The sequence below is a fragment of the Canis aureus genome, chromosome 5 (genome assembly GCF_053574225.1).
Source record: "Canis aureus isolate CA01 chromosome 5, VMU_Caureus_v.1.0, whole genome shotgun sequence".
Lineage (NCBI taxonomy): Eukaryota > Metazoa > Chordata > Mammalia > Carnivora > Canidae > Canis > Canis aureus.
Window position 1 is genome coordinate 76,634,710 of NC_135615.1, and position 26,318 is coordinate 76,661,027.

Consider the following 26,318-nt stretch of genomic DNA (forward strand, 5'->3'; position numbering starts at 1 on the left):
GAGGCAGAGGGTGGTAATAAAGAAACAACAGGAAGCTCAGCTTTTATTAGCGCTGGGTAGTCGCAGCTGCAGGTGAGTAATCTGATTTCTGCGGCGTCCTGTTTTCTCCGCTGCCTGGCGGTTCCTCGACACCCACTCACCTGCCACCAGCCACGGGAGAAAGGGCGGGAGGGAGGGAGGAGGGGCGTGGGGCGCCGCCCGCCCGGGTCCCTCGCCCGCGCCCACGCGGGCACAGCCGCCGCGGCCCCGACGCGCACCTGTCGCGCTCCGCGGGGGACCGGGGACCGGGGAGCCGGGAGGTGGCGGGGAGGTGGCGCGCACGCGCACTGCGGCCCCGCCGCCCCGCGCCCCTCCCGCGCTGCGCCCCCGGCTCCCCTTGCTGGGGGAGTCGGGGGAGGGGGGAGGCCGGGTGCCCTCCCGGCGCTGGACCGCGGAGACCTGGAAAGAGATGGGAAAGTAGGTGCGGGACCAATCAATACCCAGGCATCGGGAAGACCCTAAGAGAGGCGAGAGTCTCTCGCATTCTCTGTGCCTCAGTTTCCTCATTTGAAAAGTGAGAATGATTGACCCTTCCTGGTGAGCCAGTAATGGTAGCGAAGTGCCCTAGAATGCTCGTGCACCATCAGGGCGGTAGCTGTCCTTGGGGTCATTAACGTTGCTCTTGGCCCCATCCCATCCCGAAGCCGCGTTCTCTCCTCTTATCCAGGGATGCTGCTGGCCTTCTGTGCTTCCCGGGCCCCATCTGGGAAATGGGGAGGTTGGGGAGGGCTTGGATCAGGGAAGTCTGATGGGGGCAGCCCGGGTGGCTCAGCGGTTTAGCGCCGCCTTCAGCCCAGGGCGTGATCCTGGAGTCCCGGGATCCAGTCCCACGTCGGGCTCCCCGCATGGAGCCTGCTTCTCCCTCTGCCTGTGTCTCTGCCTCTCTCTGTCTCTGTCTCTCTCTCTCTCTCAAGAATAGATAAATAAAATCTTAAGAAAAAAAAAAGTCTGATAGTCTGAGAGTCAGGGGCTCCCCCAAGACTGGAGATTGGTTCCATCTTTAACTGAAGCAAGTTCCACTTGTGAAATGGGGTTGAGAACACCTTCCCTGACAATCCGTAGAGATGGAAAGATCGAATGAGAAACCCAGAAACACTTTGTAAGCTCTAAAGTACTGTGCACATGCAAAGAACTGAAATTATGATATTTTTTTCCCCAGGTGCCTCTTTGTCCTGAAGGGTGGAGGATTAATCAAGAAGCAAACTAGATTTAACCAGTAAGTTTCCAAGGATCCCCATGAGAAGGGCCACTTGGAAATTCACCTTCTCTGGCAGAGCACACCCCATCCTGCCTCATGGGCACAAGGGTGCAGAGGGAGATCCTACCCTCAGGCAGTCCATGGTCCAGTTAGCCAAGAGGCAAAGGTGTCCTGGGAGCTCTGAGGGTGGGGGGAGTGGGGTAGGGGACACAGGGAGGAGGACTTCTCAGAGGAGTCAGTCTTGAGAAGACTCTGAGGAATGGTTGTGGTTCATGTGGGGAGAAGGGGAGGCACATTCCAAGCAGAGACCATTCAGGGAGAAAAGTCTGGGAAAAGAAAGTATGTAGTGGGTTCAGGGGAAGGGCATGAAATATGTCTGAAATGCAGGGTGGGCAGAAGAGAGGGGTGCAGGATGAAGATAATTGGGCTGGGCTTCCAGTGCCACCATAGGGAGCTTGACTTTGTCCTGAAGTTAATTGGGAGCCTTGCAGTGTTCGGAGCAGGAGAGCCATGCGGTCAGGTGTGGGTTCTAGAGAGATCGCTGTGGTAATAGGTATGGAGAGTGGATGAAAGGAAGAGGAAAGAGAAGACAGATTGAAGTTGTTGCAGTGAGTTGAAGGTGGCGTGAACCAAGATAATGGCAAGGGGCAGGAGAAGGGGACAGACAGGAGGGAACTTTCTACAACAGAACAGCAGTGTTTATGGCAGAACAGTTTGAGGGAGAGAAGGTAAGGACAACTGGATTTGCTGTCTCTGGAACCCAGGAAAGGAGTCGGGGAAGGTCACCTTCTGGGTACCTGTCAGACATCCATTTGTTCAAGAGCCTTCTGTGCCAGCCCCCCCAGATGTGGGAGTAGTTGAGATCCAGCATCATCCACGGGAACCTAGAGAGAGAGACAGACAGACAGACAGAGAGAGAAGAGAATATCGGATTAGGAATCTTTGGTTTTAAGTGATCCAAACAATTCAAACCAGGTGAGGGGGAGGGGGGAGGATTTAAAAGCTAACGGACACATTGAGAATGTAATGGCTCCTTTACCTTGGAGTTTTCTGAGTGTGTCAGCTTCAGGCACTGCTGGATCCAGGGTTCCTAATAATGTCTGTGTTGTCTCCCCACCAGCCCCTCAGTCAATTCTGCTGGTTTCTGCCTGTCTTTTCTTAAAGAAAGAAAAGGCCTCCTGGGCAGCCCCAGTAGCTTAGCGGTTTAGCGCCGCGGTCAGCCTGGGGTGTGATCCTGGAGACCCGGGATCAAGTCCCACATCAGACTTCCTACATCGAGCCTGCTTCTCCCTCTGCCTGTGTCTCTGTCTCTCTCTTTCTCTGTGTCTCTCATGAATAAATAAATAAAATCTTTAAAAAAAAATGAATGGGCCTCCTTCTCTCCCATGGCAGACAGGACTCTTCCAGTCCCAGGAAAGATGCCCACATGTTCACATTTTGTCAGCTCACACTTCAGAAGGAAAGGCCCTACTTGCTGTACCAAGGTTCAGTCCAAGGCTTGAGGGCAGAACTGAGGACACCAACATCTAAGAGTTGGACAGAACTTGAGAAGGGGACCAAGGAGTATGAGAGAGCTCCAGGGAGGAGAGAAGTCCTGCAAGGAGGGAACAGAGGCAAATTCTGGAAGGGGTGACAGGCTCCTACTGTTCTGGGCTCCACCCACCCACCCTCACCGGGGTGGAAGGGCCATGGGCCCTAGTTCAGTCAATATAGATGCTCCCTCCTCCTCCAGCAGAACCTGTTTCCTTAGCTGTGAAATGATGATTCCAACAGAACACCCACCCCAGAGGGTGACTGCGAGGTGTGAGTCAGATGGCTCTGGAAAATGCTTATCTCAGGATCTGGCACGTAGTAAGTGCTCAATAAATACGAGCTATGTGTAGTGCTGGTGGAAGAAATAGTAGAAGTAATAGCACATGGATTCCTGCTGTCCTGATAGGACGGAAAATACAGCCAATAAATTCAGCACCACTGGGGTATCATTCATTCACTCATTCCTTCAACAGTCCTTAATTGAGCACCTGCTGTATAACAGTCCCTGTGCCAGACATGGCAAATGTCAAGAAGGCTAGAACACAAGAGCCTGAGGTAGTGCAGGATAGAGATGCGATGGCTGATAGTGATGACCTAAAGTGATAAGTGCCATAGGGACTGACTGGGCTATGGAGCCCAGAGAAACTCGGTCCTCTGGGGGTACCCAGGCAGCCCCCTAAGAAGTCAGAATTTGAGCTGGGTGAAGACAAAAACAGCTGACCTTTCATGTGTGCCCACAGTGGGTCAGGTACTGGGTGTGCCACGCATATGAGGTAGGGACTGTTGTCCCCCTTACATGGATGAGGGAATGGGGGCCCAGAGAGGGTAGGCGGCTTGCTCAGAGTCACCATGCTTATCAGTGGGGGCACCGGGGCTGGCCCAGGGGCCTGATCTCCCCCTGGCGGAGTTTAGCAGGTGAAGGAGAGAAGAGAGGATGGCAGGCAGAGGGAAAGTGTGATCCGGCCATTTGGGATGGGGTGAGGACTCCAGGATTCCAAAGATGGGACCTGTGACCTCCAGCAAGTCTGGTGCCTCCTGGAACCTAACTCTCCTTATCTGTAAAATGGGGATAAGAAAGGCTGTTATCTTCATCCTCGTTTCACAGATGAGGAAGCAGATTATTAGATCAAGGCCATCTGGCTGCAGGGCCCCCATGCTGAGCCACAACACCGTAGTTCTGTTGGAGCAGATGAGATGTGAGAGTTCATTGCCAGCTGTCCTCTCTGTCTCAAGGATAGCCATGAAGAACCCCACCCCCACCCCCAGGGAAGTGGGGAGCCTCCACAGGAGCAGCCCTCAGGGGGCCCTCGAAGGGAGTCCTGTGCTCTTACACAGAAATCCAATCTGTTAAAGCCCTTAGAGACAATGTCATTCATGCACTGGGGGACACTGCATATAACTTGCAAACAGAGAAACTGAGCCCAGAAAGAGGGAAGTGACTTGTCCAAGGCCACACAACCAGCTGGTGGTAGAGATCCATCAAGAATGCACGTTGCCTGACACCTGGTCCTGTGCTCTTTATTCCAAAATCTCCTCTCCTCTGCCTCCATGCCGGCGATCTCTGCCGGTGCTGATCATTTAGTATGGACCAGGCATTTCATCTGTCTTCACCTCTGGTCCTCTGAACGACCCTGGGAGGTATGATCCAGGGCAGCCATAATGTCTAGAAACATCCAGCGATAATACATGGTTCACTGATAGTGCATTACAAGACATGTAAAGTAATAATCCGTCCAGACTCTAACACCCTATAAAGGATCCAATCCTATCTTACAGAAGAGAGAACTGAGGCTAGAGATGTCACAAGTCTGGGAAACAACAACTCCAAAACCGGGGTGTCTCGTCCACACCCCGAGTTGCTGTCAGATAAGGGATAAGAGGACCTGCAGCTGGAGGCGCCGATCCCCAGTGACCAGGGCGGTAACAGTTCTTATAGTGGCTCAACGAAGAGTCCTTGAAGTCAGGCTGCCTGGTGCGAGTCTTGTTCTGCTGCTTCTTAATGCTGTACCCTCGGGCAAGCCCTGGGTCTTCTCTGAGCCTCAATTTCCTGGTCTGTAAAATGGGCCTGTTGATAATGTTGCCCGCCTCATCGGGTTGGTGGAGGGTTAAATTATATGTGGCACACAGCAAGCGCAGTGGAAGCCTCGCCTCTTATTTGCTGGCACCCTGGGTGGCATTTGGTAGCCACGTTTTGTCTCGCCTACCATTAATAGTGCTTTTATGGCACATGCGTGTCCTGGAGCTGGCCACCTGGGCTGTGCCACAGGCTCGCTGTGCAATCTAAAGCTTAGGGGGAGATTAAAGGTCAGGCTCAGGGCCACCTGCGGGGCTCAGTGGTTGAGCTGCTGCCTTTGGCCCAGGGTGTGATCCCGGGGTCCTGGGATTGAGTCCCACATCAGGCTTCCCCCCAGGGAGCCTGTTTCTCCCTCTGCCTGTGTCTGCCTCTCTATGTCTCTCATGAATAAATAAGTAAAATCTTTTTTTTTTTTTAATTAAAAAAAAATAAAGGTCAGGCTCAAGAAGTTTAAGCCTCAGGTGGCTCACTTGCATGGCCTTGCCCGTCATTTTGTATTCATAATTTCATATTATTTTTCTTCAAGGGGTTCCCCAGTATGGTATAGACTATACTAACATCCTGCAGGATGTAGACCCACTCCTGCGTGTGCAACACACTTGGCCTCTCTTGTGCCTCAGTTTTCTCATCGGTTAAGTGGAAAGAGAGTTATCATGCTGATTAGATGCAGTAATAGGTGTAGGATGCTTTAAAAGCGATGGGCACATAGTCAATGCCCAATAGCTACTGGCTTCTCAAGTGAACCTCCAGTCAATATGCAAATGATAGTAAATGTGCTACAAGGGTTACATTGGCCACGTTATTTAATTCTGTTTCATTGTCACAGCAACCCTACCCATTTTACAGGTGAGAAAACGGAGGTTCAGAGAGGGGAGATCACAGAGCTTGGAAGCCATAGCAGATCTGATGCCAGAGCCATGCCTTGATACGTCCCTTTTTAGGAGGGGCCCCTGGCAGCTGGACCTGGAAGACTTAGGTCACACCGGCAGGCAGGCACTGGCCACTTGCAGGGAGTCCCTGCAGGGAAGAGGCCCCCCAGGTCCACCTAGGGCCTGGGCTCTGCTCTACCTAGGACCCGTGTCCCTCCTGCCTTCTAGAGCTTCCTCTTGAGCCCCTGCACCAGAGGCCCTGGCCCAGGTGGGGCGGGGGCCAACGGGTGACAATGACCGATTTAGAAAGTCAAGTTGCTTCTCAAACAAATAAGAAAGAAGAGGAAAGAAAGAAATGGCCTGCCCGCTTCCTGCCCCACTCTCTCTCCCAGCACCTGGGGCCCAGCTGCGAGCTTTTCACTGCTTGTTTGTTCATCCTGCCTCGAGGAGCTTCTTCTTAAAGCTCCAGGCCCCCTCCGCAGGGGTGGAGGGGGGGGGAATGATCGCGGAGCCAATGGAAATAAGCACCCTCCATGATTGCTGCATTGTCACTGTCTAGAGGATTGTTTTGGACAACAATACCAATAATCATAACAATCTGGGTTTCCTGCACTTGGCAGAGGGTGGTTATCGGCTTCGACTTGGGTGTGGTCGTCCTGGCTGTGATTTCTGAGGTGTGAAGGCCTAGGCAGGTCATTATATGTCTCTGAGCCTCAGTTTCCTTGCCTGCAAAGTGGGGCTGGGGGTACAGTGAGGGCTGGAGGAGGAAAGCATGAGCATGTAACACTCAGTGCACGGCCGGGTGGCAGCTACTCAATCGGTCACTAAAGCCAGGGTCACCCAGGAGCACAATTTTAAGAACCTCCCCGGATGTGGTGAGAGAGTTCAGTGGAATGGGAGGTAGAATGATAACGCCGGGTATGTTCTAGTCTCTGTTGTAAGAGCTTTTTGTACAATCACTCATTCTATCCTTCTCACACCACATGAAGGAGATACGGCCGTCCCTATTTTACAAATGAGGAACAGAAGACACAGAAAAGTGACCAGCCCCGGGTCACTACATCCAGTGCTGAGCCAGATTGATCCCAGCAAAACCAGTGCTCTTAGCTGCATGCACGGCCCTCGGGCTGCACAGGGTCAGCTTTGCTGTGTCACCATGGACAAGCCATCTCCTTCTCGGACTCAGTTCTTGATCTGCAAGCTGAGCAGCCTGTGATGCCTGCCTACAAGACCCTATATGGTCCTAAGGGAGAGTCATGGTCAGAGTTAGTGACCATGCAGAGAAAAACATCGAATGAACACACGGGGTTGGGGGGGAGAACATACCAGGGGCTCTGGAAGTCCATGGCTGTCACTCCCGCAATTATTAGTTTCAGAGTCACAGGCGAGAGCCAGCCTAGAGGATGCGGAGGGCCCTGCCCAGCTCTGAAAATCTAAATCCTGTGGTTGCAGCTGGGGAGTGACTCCAGGAGGCACCTGGTGAGAGGTGGCTCCACCCGTTGGGGCTAAATAAATCCCTGAGGCTGCCACCATGCAATCAGCGAGTCACCTGCCTTAATTAATGGCAATGTCACCAACCCTACTTCTCTGAGTCCATCCCATCCCCCAGGAGCTGTGTGGCCCTGGAGAGATTGCTCAACCTCTCTGAGATAAAGGACACGACCTTGCAGAGTTTTGATGGATTAGAGGTAATGTAGACAAAGGGCTCAAATGTAGCTACGTGCCTGCCACGTAGCTGAGAAGAGGTGATAAGAACCTGAGGCCCCAGGCCAATCTGTGTCCCATTCCTGGCTGTGCCACTTCCTGTTGTGTGCCCTTGGGCAAATTACTTGGACTTTCTGAGCCTGAACTCGGATTAGCACAGCACCTGACATACTGTAGTTGTTTACCTAAAGATTGTGGTTGGCTGTGACCATTTTTTTGCACTTTATAAGGATGTCCAGAGGCCCTGAAAGATGCTGGGGGTGTAACGTTCTCTACAGCACTGGGTTTCTCTATTTCCCCCCTAGGACCCCTCTCTGCCCTTCTCCATCCTGTTCTGTGCCCTGATAGGTGAATTCTGTGGGTGACGTCAATGGCCTCCTTTGCCCTTTGGCTTCTGGTCGGGTGGGGCAGGAGGGCAGAGGGTGTATAGTAATTTCCCCAGTCCCTTCTCGCAGGGTTGCCATGGCTTGGCCATGTCCCTCTCCCAAGGGCTCTGGCTCCTGTCAGGCGGCCCCATGCAAATCTCTGACCCCAGGTCTGGGTAACTTCTCTCTCTCCATCCTTCAGGCTATAGGTGGTAACAGCTTCCCAGTGTTGCCAGCCCTAGGATACCGCACCATCCCGCCTGGTTTCCCTGAATCCTGACCATGATTTGTTAATAGTCTCTTGATTACAGTCTCTTCAAACTACTCAACTTGAGCGCACCATCTGTTTCCTGCCAAGGCTCCGATCATGGTTTTGGCGTGACATGTAGCCTGTTGAATTCATCAAGGACTCCAGGTAGGGTAGAATGATGAAAGTTCACACTGCTTTCACATACACATATTTACCCACTTGGTTAACATTTGCAGAGTATCTGTTGCTTGCCAGGCTCTGTACAGGGAGCTGGGGACAGAAATGACCAAGATAGAGCTCCTGACCCCAAGGAGCTCATGGACTAGTTGGGGAGACAGACACCTAAACAGACAACCACAATATTTGCTAAAAGCCATTACAGGAGCATGTACAAACCCTGAGGCACAGCAGAGGAGAAACCGTCACACTCTGGGGGAGGCTTGGGAAGCCTGCGTAGCAGAGGGACTTTTGAGTAACAGCAATAAAAGATTGTTAGTAATATATTTTGTTTAACCCAATATTTCAAAATATTATCAATGTGTAATATCATCAATTAAAAGTGAGCTAAAAATTCTTAAGGATTTTTACATTTTTTTCCCCAAGTCTTCAAAATCCGGTGTGTATTTGACACCTTAGGGCACATCTCCATTCAGCCAGGCCCCATTTCAAGGGCTCAGGAGCTGCAGGTGGCTGGCTTTGAGCAGCATCTCACTGAGCAGCATTGATCAAGGTCTGTTGATTTTCACAACAGATCACAACAGATCTGCGAGCCAAATGGTGCTGTTTCTCCCACTTTACAGATGAGGAGACAGAGACTCAAGAGTTAGATCACTTGCCCGAGGTCACACTCCCTGATGGGGCATGTTTTGAACCCACATCTCTGTAGCTCCAAAGCCTGTCTCTGCCTGCTGCCCTGCTCTGCCTCTTAGCCAATCCCTACTCCCTAGAGTGAAGCAGCTGATGAGGGCTGAGAAGTTAAATCTTCAACTGAGGTCCTCTGACCTCCAATCCTGTAATGTTTCTACATTAGTTGATTCTATGGGGCAGATTAGGGGAAGGCAACGAGCCCTCAAAATGGATTCTGACTCCTGTTCGTCTAGGGTCCCTGAGATGGCCTGAGGATAGGGTGGCCAAAGAGAACCAGTGACTGATGGTAAATTGTAAAATTCTCCTTTGTGGGGAGCTGTGAACAGGCCGCACCGGTTGGGAGGTGCTAATGGGCAGCTTACCCTGGCTCTCATGTGCTGAGAGTCCCAGGAGGATACTTAGACCCATGTCCATGCTTTGGAGGAGGAACCAGAGCCCTGGTATAATGGCTGGAAGGTAGGGGAGTGCCCTGGGCCCTGGCGAGTCCAAGTATGTGTCTGGTGCCTGCAGGGATGTGCGTGATACTGAAAATCATGATCAGTAGCTAAGTATTCACTTACCTCTTTCATCAATTGTCCACCTGCCTATAGAATCATCCGTCCATCCTACCAGCCATCCATACCCTGTCCACCTGTCCACTCCTCCAGCATCCATCTCTTGATTCCCTCATTCTTTCCTCCACTCACTCATTTCCCCCCCATCCTGTCATCTACCCGGTCCTATGCTGGACACTCGGTGCGCACCAATGGGTAAGAAAGTCTCAGATCTTCCTTCAAATCCAGTGAGATAGACAGATACTTTGTCTAAGCGAGGGAGGTCAGTGTGGTGATGGAGGGTTCTAGGAGGTACAGTGGGAGCTCCAAGCAGAAGCTGCCCAGGTGTCCCAGAGTGTCAGGGAAGGCTTCCCGAGGAAAGAACACCCAAGCTGGTCTTGAAAGAAGAACAGGGGCTGTGAAGCCAGAAGAAGGCAGCCTGGCTGATGATTTGGCCAGTGATGTGGGCTGGCCAGTGACACAAGAGAACCTGCAAAAGAAGCTGGTGGGAGGAAATGAAGGAAGACTAGCCCCCTACCAGGATCTTAGCTCAGGGTTTCCAGAGTGGCTTAAAAATGGTGACAACTTGGGACGCCTGGGTGGCTCAGTGGTTGAGCATCTGCCTTCTGCTCAGGGTGTGATCCAGGGTCCAGGGATCGAGTCCCACATCAGGTTCCCTGCAAGGAGCCTGCTTCTCCCTCTATGTCTCTGCCTCTCTCTCTGTGTGTCTCTCATTAATAAATAAATAAAATCTTAAAAAAAAAATGGTGACAACTCAGGAGTACCTAGCTGGCTCAATCAGTGGAGCATTTGACTCTTGGTCTCAGGTTGTAAGTTTGAGGCCCAGGTTGAGTGTAGAGTTTACTTAAATTAAGAAAGAAGAAAGAAAGAAAGGAAGAAAGAAAGAGAAAGAAAGAAAGAAAGAAAGAAAGAAAGAAAGAAAGAAAGAAAGAAAGAAAGAAAGAAAGAGAAAGAAAGAAAGAAAGAAAGAAAGAAAGAGAGAGAGAGAGAAAGAAAGAAAGAAAGAAAGAAAGAAAGAAAGAAAGAAAGAAAGAAAGAAAGAAAGAAAGAAGAAAGAAAGAGGGCAGCCTGGGTGGCTCAGCTGTTTAGCGCCGCCTTTAGCCCAGGGCCTGATCCTGGAGACTAGGGATCGAGTCCCACATCAGGCTCCCTGCATGGAGCCTGCTTCTCCCTCTGCCTGTGTCTCTGCCTCCCTCTCTCTTTGTGTCTCTCATGAATAAATAAATAAATAAAATACTAAAAAGAAAGAAGGGAGGGAAGGAAGGATGGAAGGGAGGGAAAGAGAAAAAAGAAATGGTGACACTCAGAAGACCACACCAGCCTTCCTTGGCCTTCCTTCACTTAGCACAGCACAAGGTCTGAGATTTCGACCTGGAGAGCATTGGGGTTAGTCCTGCTGTTTTGAGTCAGAGAAACTGAGGCTTCAAGAGGAAAAAAGACATGCCAAATCATAGAGCCAGGGGTGAGGCTGCAAGCTCAGGTCTCTAACTCCCATGCTGTGTTCTTGCCACTAGGCTCTAGGCCCCACTCCCCCATACTCAGCAACCAAACACTTGCAACCTCTCAGTGCCTGGCATGGTGCCGGGCCTGAAGCAGGGGACCTTCCCTGTTGCCACTGCACTCCAGCCCTGTTCCCACAAACAATCAGATTGGTAGAGCTTACTCATGCTCTATCCATCGTCCCATGTAATTCCCACAACAGTCCCAGATGACTGGCATTACTATTCCCTTTTACAGAAGAGGTGGCTCAGAGAGGGGAAGGGGTTTGCCCAGAGTCACACAGCTCAAACGCAGCGGAGCCAGCATCCTGACCCCCCCTGCCCTGTACCTGATCCGAGCCACCAGGTGACACCTCACATAGCCTTGAATGTTCTGGCCCCAGACTGACACTTGCCGTGGACGTCAGGGGCTGTGAACAGTTCAGCAGGGACAGGGACGGGGGGAAGGACCCTGAGAAGGAACCCCCCCGAGATTGTTTTCACCTGGAACCTGCTCTACCCCGCCCAGCAATGGAAAATGTGTGTCAGAGGAAGCTGCTGGTTGGGGATGGGGTAGGTGTGCGTGGGTGACAGCATTTGGAGGGGCACCACGGGGGGGGGGCAGGATGTGCTGGGGCTGGGGGGCAAGATCGGGGTGCTGGAGCAGGGTGCAGGTTCAGCCCCCTGCCCTCTGCCTTTTTTTTCCTCTCTAGTTCTCACTTTCTTTCTCATGCTCTCAGAACTAGTAGTGCAACTTTCACTTCTAGGCAGACGGGCAGACTGTATTATGAAAGCTGTCCCCACGCTCTACCTCCCAGATGTCCTTTGTCAATTCTCTGCTCAATAGTTCATTCAACAAGCATTTATTGAGCACCTGCTGTGTGCTCAGAGGCAGGGATGCAGGGTGGTCCCTTCCCGGAGCAGTGCATATCTGATGGAGACAGAGATATGATGAGACAGGTACAATACCTGGGAGACACAATCCAGTGACCGGGGTGGGGGCAGCGGGCAGAGAGGCCTCCTGGAAGACGGTACACCATGCGTAAGGGAGGCAAGAGTAACTGCTCTTCCTTTCCATCCTCAACTCTGTGAGATAGGGGCAGCTGTCATTCCTATTTTACAGGTGAGAAGATTGAGGCATTGGGATAAAAATTTAACCAAGGTGTCACTGCTAGACTCTAGGAAATGGGGGAGCCAGGATTCAAAACCAGGCAGCTGTTCTTCACCCCAAAGAAAAGGATGAGGGAACAGGTGTTGGGGGTAGTAAGAGGGAGGGTCCCCCCAAGGAGATGGTGTATTGGCTCCGATAGCAGAGGGCAAAGTGCTGGGGAGCATTCAGGCCCCAGGCAAGGAGTTCCCCCCAAGCATCACCCAGGCACTGGGGAGCTGTAAACAAGTTTTGAACAAGTTTTGTCTGTCCTAGAAAAGGTACCCCCTTTAAAGTGATCAGTGTGGGCAATGGACAAAAGTTAAATGTGATTTTTCTTCAATGTGTTATTGGTTTCCTAGGGCTACTGTAACAAGGCACCACAAAGCCAGGGTGAAGGTAACAGATACTTTCTCTCTCTCTCTTCTGGAGGTTAGAGGATTGAAAACAAGCTGTCATCGGGGTCATGTTGTCTAAGACTCTGGGTAGAGTCCTTTCTTGCCTCTACCTAGCTTCTCGCGGTAGGCATCGATCCTTGGCACCTCTTGGTCTTCAGCAGCGTCACTCCCGTCTCTGCCTCTGTCAACAATGGTATTCCCCTTGCTGCAGCTCTCTTCTTAGAAGGACAGCGGTCCTATTGGACAAAAGGACAACTCTGCTCCAATATGACCTCATCCTAACTAATTATATCTGCAACAACCTTATTCCCAAATAAGGTCCCATCCTGAGGTCCTGGGAGTCAGGACCTCAACCTATCTTTTGGGGGGACATAATTCCACCCATAACAGATGTCATTAAAGTGCTTGTCATATAGATAAATCTCACACCCGAAAAAAACCCTATGTACCACTCATGTCACAGTTTGAGATTCAGAAGATCTGGTTTCAGCATATCTGTCCCCCACACTAATACTTTGCCCTAGTGAGTCCTAAATAAATGTTTGAGAAATACTTGGCTTGTGGTCCTCTAGGGCTCTCAGGTCTGTCCTTAATGATTTAGAGAAATAGACTAAAAGTCCCCAGAGAACAGTCAAGCTGCCCCCTGTCCCAGATTCCTGGCAGGCAGCTGTTCCACTGACCTGGGCACCCCCTTCTCCGCCTTCCTGGGCACCAGCTTGGGGAAATAGCCAGTCATGAGAAGGATGGAGAGGAGAGGCCTCAGCTCCCTTCCTCTCCGGGTGAAGCAAACCTACTGTTCCCAGTCCTCTCGCTTGCTTCCCTACCCAAATAAGCTCAGACTATTCCATTCAGACAAATGTCCATGCATTACCCTTGTTTCCCTGACCTGGTTCAGGTCTTTCCTTTTACCACTGAGACTATTGCTCCAGTCTTCAAACTAATTTCTCTCATCCTAAACATGAATTCAATGACGTCTCTCATTGCTCTAAAACCTTCAATGGCTCCCTATCGCTCTCAGAAAAAAGTCTGGATTCCTTAGCTTACCATTTCTGGCCTTGGGCATGTTGGTCCCCAGGTAGCTATTGAGGCTTATTCTTCACTCTTTCCCTAGATGTGCACTATCCTACAGGCAGGGGAGGTTCCAGAATTTTTCTGTGAGGGCTTATCTCCAAGTTGTCTTTATAAGCAGGGACACCTGAGCATGGCAGTGCTTTCCTGTTGTCTGCATCTCTCCTTGGCATACACTGTCCCCTCTATGGAATAATCTCCTTAAATCCCAATTTTGAACATGAGACTCAAAGGACATCCTCACCCTGATCACATAAGCAAAAGGACCTCTCCTGGTCCACAGACAGAGCATTTTGGTTGAACTTCCTCAGGAAGTTTATCCTAGTCCACCTTGTGCTGACCAAAAGATACAGCTCCCTTCCCTTAGAGCTGGGTTCCAGCCCCAGGCTTGTGGCTGAATGGCAGGAAGGCCAGGTGAGAAAAGTGCCAGAATAGAGAGACCTGGCTGCTAATTCACTTTGTCAGTCTTGCAGCATGACCGTGGACAAATCACTTTTCTTCCATGGGCCTCAGATTCTTCTCTGCAGAATGGGGTGTGGGGGGAGAGATCCAAGCAGGGTGAAAGCATGAGCTAAGTTTCTCCCTCCACCCCAGGTCTGGTCTGACCTCGGTTCTATGAACAGGAGCTTTGGGGTGGGGGTGGGGGTCCTTTATTTGTATTAATTTACATATATTTGCATCTGTGCTATTAGAGGCACTGAGTACATTTCATTCATAGAAAGAACTGATGTCATCTAACTGATGTCCAGGGACGGAAAAAACCCACTGGCTCATGGTTCCCTCCAACTCTTAGCAGTCAGAGGTCTTTAGTAATTAATCCTCCTGTCCCTCTCTTTCTTTCTTTCTTTCTTTCTCTCTCTCTTTCTTTCTTTCTTTCTTTCTTTTAAAGATTTATTTATTTATAATAGACTTAGAGAGAGAGAGAGAGGCAGAGACACAGGAGGAGGGGCAAGCAGGCTCCATGCTGGCAGCCCGACGCGGGACTCGATCCCGGGACTCCAGGATTGCGCTCTGGGCCAAAGGCAGGCGCCAAACCACTGAGCCACCCAGGGATCCTCCCTCCCCCCATCCCTCCCTTTAAAGAGGACTAACTGAGGCTCAGAAAGGGAACATGAGGAGGCCAGTGTCACACAGCAAGTGAAGAGCACCAGGCTTCCTCTGGGCTTCCCACTGTCCACTGGGGGATTGCACTGCGCACCTTGGTTCTCCCTCCACTCCATGCAGAGGTGTGGGGAGGCTTGATTTTCTCTGTAGGCCCTTCTCTACGCCCCAGAATAACAAAGCCTGCTGGCTTGACAGCCTCCGTAACCACCACAGGAAACCAAATTGTAGTAGAAAGTCAGATGTGAGTGGAAAATCCTCTCCGAGATGTGAGATCGTTGCTTTCACCTGTTCTAAAAATAACCAGGTTTATTAGAGATTGATAGATGACAAGATAACCCACAGTTATTCCTCTGGGGCTGGGGAGAGAAGAGAGTGCTGTCTGTTGAACAAAGGGGAGTTGGGGGGCGCTGCGGGGATTGCTGGACCTGACTCAGTGTTAGTAGGGTGGTGGGCAGGTGCTCCTCAGGCCTGCAGGAACCCTAGGAGCAAGAGACAGTGGGTGCTGCCTTCAAGGGTCCCAGTCCAAGAAGTCCAGAGACCATGACATAAGTCGACAAAGTAACTGCCGACTGGGAGAAGGGATCCAAGGGAAATAAGCGGTGCTGAGATGAGGAGGCTGGGGGATAGTCAGGGAGGCCTCCGGAAGGAGGGGCCACTGCGGCCAGGACTGGACAGTGAGAAGGATGGCGGGAGGGCATCTCCAGGAGAGATACCAGCAGGTACGAACCCTGGAGGTAGGAAGCAGCTTGGTGGTTCTGGAAGTGCTGGGCAGGGAGGACGGGGTGTGGACTTGCAGGAGGTGGCAGGGCCAGGCCTCTGCTGGCTTTGGGGGCTGCAGGCTTATGGATTTGATTTCAGGTCAGCGGGAAGCTACTGAAGCAAAGTTTTCAGCAGTGGCATCAGGAGATGTGATTTGCCTCTTCAGAAGCTTGTACTTGGGGCTCCTGGCTCGCTCAATAGGTAGAGCATGTGACTCTGGATCTCGGGGTTGTAAGTTTGAGTCCCACATTGAGCATAGAGATTACTTTAAAAAGTGAAGAAGAAGAAGAAGAAGAAGAAGAAGAAGAAGAAGAAGAAGAAGAAGAAGAAAAGAGAAAAGAAAAAAAAGAAAAGAAAAGAAAAGAAAAGAAAAGAAAAGAAAAGAAAAGAAAAGAAAAAGAAGATGCAGCAGCAGCTTGCTCTTGCCTGTTGTGTGGATAACAAGGGGAGGGTCAAGCAGCACGGAGACCAGCCAGGCAGTGGAAATGGCATTGAGCAGGAGTGCCAGGGGGGCTGGGCTCAGATGGGGAGAGAACTCAAAGTATATTTTGTTTTTTTTTTTGTTTTTTTTTTTTTATTTATTTATGATAGTCACAGAGAGAGAGAGAGGCACAGAGACACAGGCAGAGGGAGAAGCAGGCTCCATGCACCGGGAGCCCGACGTGGGATTCGATCCCGGGTCTCCAGGATCGCGCCCTGGGCCAAAGGCAGGCGCCAAACCGCTGCGCCACCCAGGGATCCCTCAAAGTATATTTTGGAAAGAAACTTCATAGGAGCTGCAGATGGACTGGAACGAGGGTGGGAAGAGGGTGGAGAGGAAGAAGGTACTAGAAGGGACACCCAGGTTTCTGGCCTGAGCACCTGGTGAGTGGCAGTGTCATTTCCTGAGGTGGGGAAACGTGCGGGGCGGTAGGGGCAGGTGTGGCAATCCAGTTGGGGGCATGGGAGGTTTGAGAAGTTTGCAGGTTGCCAGGGATGCTGCTGGAAGGCAGCTCCCGAGGCCCCCGCAGTCTCAGGCCATCTGTTGGTCCTTCCATTGTTCATGAAGTCTGATCAGTGAGCTCCAGGGCACCAGAGACCAGCTCTGCTTTGTTTTATAGCCTCAGCAGCTAGGAAGGTGCCTGGCTCGTAGTAGGTGCTCAGCAAAAATTGGTGGATGCATGAAGCTAGATCACCAGCTGAAAGAAGGCTCACAGACATGGTGGCTACTTCATAAATATCGAAGGAAGTCTCGGACTCCTCTTCTCTCACTCCCATATCCGGTCAGTTAATGGTTCCTGCAGATTTATCTTTCTCAAGCCAGCCCCCTACCCTATCCCTACCACCACAGCCCTAGTCCAGACCCCTCAGCATTTAGCTGTTTCCTGCTGGCTGTGAGCACGTACTGTGTCCCAGGCACTGTACCGGGCTCTCTAGGAGGATGACTGTCACTTAGCCTTTAAAACTACACCAAGGGACACCTGGGTGGCTCAGCAGTTGAGTGCCTGCCTCCAGCTCAGAGCATGATCCTAGACTCCCAGGGTCCAGTCCCGCATCAGGTTCCCTGCAGGGAGCCTGCTTCTCTCTTTGCCTGTGTCTCTGCCTCTCTCTCTCTGTGTCTCTCATGAATAAATAGATAAAATCTTTTAAAAAATAAAAAAATAAAACGACATTGAGAGGAACACCTGGGTGGCTTAGCGATTGAATGTCTGCCTTTGGCTCAGGGTGTGATCCCGGGTGCAGGGATCAAGTCCCACATCAGGTTCCCTGCAAGAGGCCTGCTTCTCTCTGCCTGTGTCTCTGCCTCTCTCTCTCTCATGAATAAAGAAAATCTTAAAAATAAAATAAAATAAAATAAAATAAAATGACACCAAGGGGCAGGAAACCTCTCCTCCCTTTTACTACTCACAGCGCTACGACATCAGCCTCCTGTGTGATCTCCCTGTCCTCAGGCCCACCGTCCCCCGCCCTCCAAATCCATCCTCCACGCTTCAGCCAAGGTGGTTGGCAAAACTCCAAACCTGTCCCTTCACAGCTTACAACCCTCTCGTGATCTGCAGGATCGTGACCCAACAGCTTAACGGGGTGGCTGGCGGGACCCGAGTTCCGAGTCTGCCTCTTGTGCCTCTTGTGCCTCGTCTGGATCTTCACTTGCATCCCCTGGAGCACCCAGCACCGTCTCTCACCTGCATACCTTTGCTCACTCCCCTGCCCTCTGCCAGGAGGGTCCTTCCTGTTGCTGGTTTGCTCACATTCACCACCTAAGGCTCCGCTCTTCTTCCCATCTTCTTGGACTTCCCTCCCGGCTAGGTTGGAGGTCCCTTAGGCCACCTACTCCCCACTCTGTGTTGACTCAGCAGCACCTGCAGTAATAACGACCTTTTTTTTTTTAAGTGATAGTTTGTTTTTTAATTAAGGTATGGGTCTTTAAAAAAAAACGTGGGGAGATCCCTGGGTGGCTCAGCGGTTTAGTGCCTGCCTTCGGCCCAGGGCGTGATCCTGGAGTCCCAGGATTGAGTCCCACATCGGGCTCCCTGCATGGAGCCTGCTTCTCCCTCTGCCTGTGTCTCAGCCTCTCTCTCTGTGTCTCTCATGAATAAATAAATGAAATCTTAAAAAAAAAAAGATTAAAAAAATAAAAAATAAATTAAAAAATAAAATTAATTAATTAATTAATTAATTAAGGTGTAGGATTATTTCCAACTCATCAGGTCTGGTGGTTCCTTAGTCACGACTGAACAAGAAACCCCGGGCAGCATTTCCTGACAGTCCAGGGTGAGAGCGGTGGTCAGCGGTTCTGCTCTTTCCTGAGTTAGCTTTGATCTGAAATGAGTCACACGGTCCAGAGACCACGTGTATGTGAGTAGAATGGGGCCGAAGGGTCTTCATCCCTTGCCAATCCTGCACAATACCGAGGGGAAGAAGGTCCCAGTGGTTTATTCTCACCCAGTGCATTCTGTTCCCAGTCCTCCCTCTCTCTTGGGGCTCAAGGCTCCCTCTCTTCTTGCTCCCACCCAGCCAGGGGTGAGGGCACTGGTGTCCAGCTGAGGGTTCTCCTTCCACTAGGCAGGGGCCTGCACCTGCAGGGCCAGCCCGGGGACAGCCCGTGGGACAGCGCGGGGTGGATCAGCTGGTGCCCTGGCGGCGGGCTCAGCGCCCCGAGCTCCCACGGCCACGGTTCCACATCTCGCAGCCCGGTAAGACCGTGTGGCTGCCACTCTCCTCTCGAAGCTCTGGCATCTCAGGGTTCGGGACTGGCTCCAGCTTCATGCAAATGGCAGTTGGCTGGACTGCAGGTGCATGACCCCACGCTGTCCCAGGACAGACAGACATAGCCAGCCATGGAGACCTGGTGCCCAAGCAGGTGTCTGCTGGGCATCAGCTGCCTGCAGGCTTGGCTACTGCAGTTCCAGCTCAGACACCAGACTCCTGTTATTCCGGGCAAAATGCAGACTCTATACTAATAGTAGCTTTTATTTATTGAGGCATAGTACGTAACACATGCTATACTGAGTGCTTTACAAGTATCAAATAATTTAATCCTGACAACAGTGTTAGGAGGTGCGTAATTATTGGTCCTCATCTTACATATTTAGGAAATTGAGGCATAGAGAGGTTAAGTGACTTGCCGACAGCCACACAGCAGGGAAATGACAGACCTGGGATACAGACCAAGCAGGCTGGCTCCAGAGCCACAGTCGGCTGGTGCACTCAAAGGCTTCAACCAGACACGAGATGCACGTCTGTTTGCTTGTCTGTCCCCATCGAGAGAACAAGAACTGAGTCTTGTTGCTCCTTATCTTCAACACTGCCACAGCAGCTGGCACACAGTAGGTGCTCCATCAAGCCTCCCTTACCAGGATCCAGTTTGTAACCTCCTACTTTGGATAAGAGAACCCAGGGGAGAAAATGTTTTTCATATTATGGCATTTTACAACCATCTGTCCTACGAGATCACATTCGTTGTCACATTACTGCTGGGCGTAGATTATTAGACCCACCTGTCAAATGAGGGAACTGAGACCCAAGGAGACTAAGAAATTTGTCTAAGTCTCAGTGAAGGGTTGGCAGAGATGGACCATAAACCCAGGTCTCCTGACTCCAAGGCCCGTGCTCATTCTGCGCATCAGAAATGAGGCCAGGGAAGATGTTGCTGAACCCAAACCCAGTCCAAGGGGCATGGGGGGCCCTGCTGAGTCAGGGGTCATTAATCACTCCCTCTCCCAGCAAGGGGGAGCTTTTGGGGACAGAGGCTTGCTTCCCTCCGTCTCAGCCCTCAGGTCTAACACCTCTTTGGGGCAGGAAACTCTTCCTTGTCACAAAGCTCTGCCCCCCCTCCCCCAGCCTCCCCGTCGCCCTAGGCCACTCCCCTCCTTGTCCCCCTCGAGGGTCTTGGTAAAAGCATCCGCTTGTCAGTGTAAATCTGCAGGGTTCAGACCAGCAGCTGGAGATGGATGGGCAGGAAGCAGTAACAATGGATGAAAGACCCTCTGTGCCCAGGTGGGTGGGGGAGGGAGAGGCAGGAAACAGAAGCCTCTCTCCTATGCAGGCCTGGAGCTGCTGGCTGCCGGGAGGCCTGGGATGCCAGAACCTGCGGGGTTTATTTGGATTCCCCAAGGATCCAAGCTGGGAGCCCTTCGCAAACATCAGACCAGCCCATCTCCATGGGGTGCCAGGTCCAGGATGTGTGTGACAAGAATGTCCCTTTCAAGCAGCTCTGTTTGTCCCTAGGGCCTAGCACAGGGCTGGCTACACAGTAGGGGCTCTTCTGTTGAATGAAGAAATTAATCTGGCACTACTAATAACTAAGGAATTGCAGTGTTTTGTGTTTTTTTTTTTAAAGTCATCTCTACATCCGTCGTCGGGCTCACACTTACAACTCCAAGATCAAGAGTTGTATGGCCTTCCAATGGAGCCCACCAGGAGCCCCTGATTTAAAAAAAAAAAATACAGAAAACATCCACAATTATCCCTTTCCTCTTCACAATTTTTGCACATACTGTTTTTTCGACCTGCCATGCTATTCCCTCTGCTTTTTTGCAAGGTCAGCACCTTCTCATCCTCTAGTTGGCAGCTCCCAAAGCTTTTGGGGAGGCTTGCTTTGGCCTCCTCCCCTTTAAGGTAACACCATTCCCTTGCCCCTCTAACCCAGCACCCTGTTGACTTCCTTGATAGCACTCATCACAATAAAACATCTTCACATTTCTTATGTATCCTTATTTTTGTGTTCCCTGTGTCTCTCACCAGAGCATAAGCTCCAAAAGAACCTCTCGTTCCTTGTCCTGTCCCTAAGGGACAGGTATTTAGAAGCTGCCCTATAAATAGTTGTTAAATAGGTCAAGAGATGAACAACTGAGTCCTGTAATGATGTCATTCACACCCTGTGCTCTCCATTCTGCTTCCTCAAAGAGAACAGAAGCAGTCTTGCTCCTGCATGAGGATTTGAGGATTGTAGAGCTCCTCTTAGCCCATGGTGAGCGGCTAGTTCAACAATCATGATGATCACAGATCACGTTAGGACTTGGCTTTCCCTGCAATCCTTTTTGGTTTCATCAAAATCTAGGTGTGCACAGTCGGGGGAGGCTGTACGTGGGAATGTCCACTGTTCGTCCAGCACGCTGCAGTAGACACTGGGGTGGCCAGGGCTGGTTCCTTTAAACATATCCATTTCAAAGATGGGAAGACCAAGGCCCAGAAATGCCAAGGTCAAACACACCAGTCCAAAGTTTTACCAGCAGAGAGCTCAGTAGACCTGCAGATTCATTGAGCCTGAAGACAGTCACTCAAATATCTATTGAGCACCTCTTACATGTCTGGCACTGTGGTGGAAGCTGGGGCATGGCAACTAAAGGCTTAGAGATCCAAGAAATTATGTAAAAGGCCCAGCCTACCCGACACAGAGCCGCTTCAATGACTTCGAAAGCCAGTCCCTGCTTAGCCAGGCGTGAGAGTGGGGGCATGAGTCAGGGAGAGGAGCTTCAAAGTCCTGGGAGGCAGGGGGAGGGAGAGAGGATCTGGGGCTGGACAAGGAGACTGAAGTGGAGGACAGTGTTGACGCTAAGAAGCCAGCTTTGCTGGAGGCAGTCACCTCACCTGCTGTTGGGTTGGACTGGTGCCCGGACATTCGGTGCCTTCAAGTGGAGTGGTTTGTGCCATCTCAACAGTGTGGGACCCAGTCAACAGAGAAGGCCAAAGACCATGCATTCACCCAGGAAACTCCCATGGAGCGCCTGCTGTATGCCACAGCCCCCGCTGAGCCCTGGAGTCACCAGGGTGAGGGAGTCGCAGTCCCATCTCTAAGAGTCCTCAGTACTGGTGAGGACACGCAGACATGCAGACAGACCTTCAGAGACCCGAGATCAGGCCACCTCAAGGCAGCTCAGACCAGCAAGGAAATCCTCTGGCAGTGCCTCCCAACCTCCTCTTCTGGGACCGTTAAGAACATCATCAGGCCAGGCAGACCCGTACGCAGTCTCAGTGACACCTCTAGGTCAACATGTGACCATAAGCAAGCGACTTAACACCCCCCAACTTCAGTTTCCCCATCTGTACGATGGGGATCGTAACAGTACCTGCTTAGGCGGCACTGTGAGATTTTGATGAAGTAAGCCGCGAACGCTCTTGGCCTTCGGGTGCCGAAGAAACAGTGAGCACTCCAGTGGCCTGTGGCCTGCTGCGGCCTACAGTCACCACCATCCAGTCCCACTGGCTCTTGTCTTGGCTGGAGTCAGGCAGTCATGCAACAAACACAGGTGGGGCACTGGTTCTGTGCTCGGCCCGGTGCCTGGCGGGGGCGGGGGGGGAACAAAAATAAGTAAGACTCAGCCCCCACCCAGGCGTTGTTCACATCCAGGGAGAAGCAGATAGAGCAACAAATATACTTGTTACAGGGGTAACAAAACGCGGCCCATGTTATTACAGATCTAGTCTAGGCACGGTAGACCGTTTTCCGAGGCGGCCTCATTTGCACCTCGCAAAGGTCCTTTACAAGGTACACATGGTATCCCGATTTCACGGATGAGCAAACTGAGGCTCAGAGAGGCAAATCCACCTGCCAAGGGTCATAGAGACTATGTCTGTCTGTCTCTAGAACCTATGCTCTGTCTTCACAAAAGCAAATCTTGTTTCTCCAAAGTCTTGTGCAAAGGCTGGCTCACTCAGTCAGTGAGCACTTATTGCACCCCTGCTGCATGCCAAGTCTGGACCTAGGTATAGCAGGAGGGGAGCTGAACCGGGCATGGCCCCTGCCCCCACTTCTAGCTGGGGCTCTGGAACACCCATGAGGGACCTTTGGGCACTAGTCTAGGCTTCCCCTCATTAAAGTGCCCAGAGGGCTGCCGGGAAAGGCCCAGGGAGGGAGGCTGTGACAGCTTTAGGCCCCCGGGGCCACCAGGCCTGGCTCTGACTCACCACCCACACCTGGCGCTGGCCTCAGGCAGCCACGCTGCTGGAAATAGACCTGGGGCGGAGAGAGCAGGAGCAGGGGAGGGCAGGGCGGGGGTGGGCAGGGAGGTGGCACCTGCAAGCGTGGCTGCCATTCCCACCCTCCCCACCAGGAAGCAGAGAAACGTCATCCAACAGAAGCCACCGGAACTGAGCCGGGCTGGGAAGGCTCCTGAGGGCTGAAGACCCCTTCCTACCTGGGAGGCTGCCCCGAAACAGTGAGAGTTGCAATAAAAATAGTGGCGATGCCTCACTTCCCACAACTCTCGGTGGTTCTCGAGCACTTGCTGTGTGCCCGGCTGGCCTCAGTAAATGCTTTGCATGTATTGGTGATCTCACTGAACTCCCACGGCTCCCCGGGAGCTTGTACTGTGATTAAGCCTGTTCTGCTGATGAGGAACTTGAGGTGCAGAGAACCACAGTATGTTGCCTAAGACAACACGGCCCTTGCATTAGGCGTCTTACCACTGCTCAGCTTCAGCCCACGTCTGATCATGTTGCCTCCCTGTCTAAAACCTGCGTTGGCTCCCTATTGCCCTCAAGATAAAATGTATTCAAGGACCTTCGTCACCGGGCTGGCTCTTTCCACTTCCCCAGCCTCGTTGCTCACCAATGTCTGCGTGGGCAGGTCAGGACACTTCCCAAGGCTCGCTCTCCCGGTGGGCAGGGTAACACTGCTGCACGGTGATGAGGGTGAAGGGGCTGATGCGTGTGAAGTACCTAGTGGGGCCCTTGGTGCATAGGTGGTGTTTGGTAGCCCTTCCTGCTCTGCTACCAACTCTGAGCTGGAGGCTGGGGCGGAGTTGGTGGTGTGTGAGGGGGTCTCTGCTTTCACCAAGGCTGGGGTCAAGGGCTTTAGGGTAGTCCAGCCCAAGGACTGTCAGGGCTCGTGGAATTCATCATGTTGAGAAATCCTGAAAGGCTTCAGGGCAGCGGTAGTTGGAACTAGAGGAGGGCAAAAAAGGCAAAGGAACTATTGGTAGAAATGTAAAGTGGTACAACTACTGGGCTGGCAATTCTTCAACAAATTAAAAATTCAATTACCACATGATCGAGCAATTCCACTTCTGGGTGTATGCCTAAAAGAATTGAAAGCAGGGTCCCAAAGAGATATTTTTATACCAGTGTTTACAGCAGCAGCATTATTCACAATAGCTAAAACATGGAAGCAACCCAAATGTCTGTCAACAGATGAATGCATAAACAAAATGTGATCCATGCATACGATGAAATATTATTCAGCCTTAAAAAGGGGAGAAATTCTGACATGCTACAACATGGATGAACCTTGAGGATATAGCATGGAGTGAAACAAGTCAGTCACAGAAAGGCAAATACCATGTGATCCCATTTATTATTTTTTTTAAGGATTTTATTTTTTAAGTAATCTCTACACCCAGTGTGGGGCTCGCACTCATATCCTTGAGATCCAGAGTCACATGCTCCTCTGATGGAGCTGGCCAGGCGCCCCAGTGTGATCTCACTTACGAGGGGTACTCAGGGTAGTCAGATTCAGAGAGCCAAAAAGTCGAATGGAGGGGGACCTGGCCAGCTCCGTTGGAGGAGCAAGCAACTCTTGATCTCAAGGATGTGAGTGTGAGCCCAACGTTGGGTGTAGAGATTATTTAAAAATAAATCTTAAAAAAAAAAAAAAAGATTCAAATGGAGGGTGCCAGGGGCTGTGGGGGAGGGGAGTGGGGACAGAGTTTCAGTTTCATGAGATGAAAAGGTTTGGAGATGGATGGTGGTGAGAGCTGCACACTTATGAGTATCTTGAATATCACTAAACTGTACACCTAAAAATGGTTAAGATGGTACATTTATTGTACTTCGCCACAATAAAACAAAAATGGAAAAAAAGGGGCAAAAGAAACCAACTTGCATAATTGGCTTTTTTTTTTTATCCTCACCACAATCTACAAGGTAGATGCATATACCCACTCTACACTTGATCTTCGCCAAAAGGCCGAGAAGCGATAGATGTATCCACTCTACAGGAAGGAAAGCTGAGGTCAGAAGAGGGAAGAGTCACCAGGGAATCAGGGACAGCCAGATCTGGGACCAGGTCTGTCAGGCTCCAAAGCCCATATTGTTGTTCTGCCTGCACCCAGCAGCTCTCTATTCTGGAGAATAGAGAGCATCGGCTTAGGAGAAGAGGGCCTCGTGTGCATGTGTGTGTGTGTGTGTGTGTGTGTGTGAGTGTGTGTGCCCAAGTGCACACAAAGAGCTTGGATGGAGGCCTAAGGCAGAATGGTTCAAACTGCAGGTACATGAGTGCCCGAGTGGAGGTGAGTAGCTGGGGTGAGGTCAACTGTGGCATGAGGAGAAGCCTGGCCTGGCTCCTTCCTCCCCGCCCCCGACTCCCCAGATGAGAAAATCGAGGACCTGTGTCTTACCCAGGCCTCCACGATGCAGGGAGGCTGAGGAAAGAAGGAAGGAGGACCCAGGTTGCCCTCAGTCGCCACCCCTCCCTGCCCCCTCCACTCCCCCAGGGCCACACCCCCACCCCCACCCCCAGGCTCGGCCTGGTCTTCTGCCTTACAGGTGGGAGTGACTCAGGCTGGGGACCTGCTCTGGTGGCCATGGGCCCTGGACCACAACGGAGCTCTGGGCCTCTCAGCTGTGATGTCAGTGGGCCCTTCCTTCCTCCCACATCTGCTTGAAAGGTCACCTATTTTAAACTCTGTCTCACCCCACCCTGTCCCTTCCCCCCAAAAAAGGATGACTTTTTCTAACCTATGTCAACCGTTCAGTTCAATATCCAAACAGCTTTCTGGGCTGGTGCCCATCACCAAGGCCTCCACTGGCAGAGAACCCCAGGCCCTGCAGAGTCCCCAGGCTGCAGAAGCCCACACCACCCGCTTTTCTTTTAGTAGACAATTTCCTGCGGATCTGCTGCATGCCAAGCACTGTCCTAGGCCCCCAGGGGTAGATCCCTGCCTTCCCGGAGCTTATGTTCTCATAGAGGCAAACAGACAACAAATAAAGAAGTCAACAAATATAGCAACAAGATAATTTCTAAATATGACTGGTGCAGTAGAGAAAGCAAAACAGGCCAGAAGATAGTGGTTGAGTGGCTACCAAGAGTGGTTAAGGAAGGCTTCTCGGAGGAGGTGACAAAGATGTAAGGGAGAAAATCCCAAGGAGAGGGAAAAGCAATTGCAAAGGCCTTAAGGTGAGAATGGATAGGAATGTTAGCAATTTTCCAGGTGGGGTTCCCCAACCAACAGTGTCACCTGGGAATTAGTCAAAAATGTAAATTCTGGAGCTCTTGGCTGGCTCCGAAGAAGAGTATGTGACTCTTGATCTCGGGGTTGTGAGTTTGAGCCCCACGTGGGGTGTAGAGATTACGTAAAAATAAATAAATAACTAAATAGATAAACAAATAAAATGTAAATCCTTGGGACCCATCCCAGATCTACCAGACGCTTCTGGGGGTGGAACCCAGTAAGCTGGGTTTTTAACAAGTCCTCCAGGTGATTTTGATGC

At 51.4% G+C, this 26,318-nt stretch overlaps 1 long non-coding RNA gene across 2 annotated transcripts; it reads right to left on the reverse strand.

Annotated features, from left to right (window-relative positions):
• Positions 1 to 403: 403 nt before the first annotated feature.
• On the reverse strand, positions 404 to 23,161 carry LOC144314712 (uncharacterized). 2 transcript variants are annotated; one of them, XR_013380577.1, is made up of 5 exons: positions 23,027 to 23,161; positions 21,959 to 22,170; positions 12,587 to 12,712; positions 11,901 to 12,043; positions 404 to 2,121 (listed from the first exon to the last, which is right to left on the reverse strand). It is a non-coding gene; the product is annotated as an uncharacterized LOC144314712 (long non-coding RNA). The 2 variants fall into 2 exon arrangements; XR_013380576.1 differs by lacking the exons at positions 404 to 2,121; positions 11,901 to 12,043 and having other exon boundaries at positions 12,058 to 12,712.
• Positions 23,162 to 26,318: the final 3,157 nt, after the last annotated feature.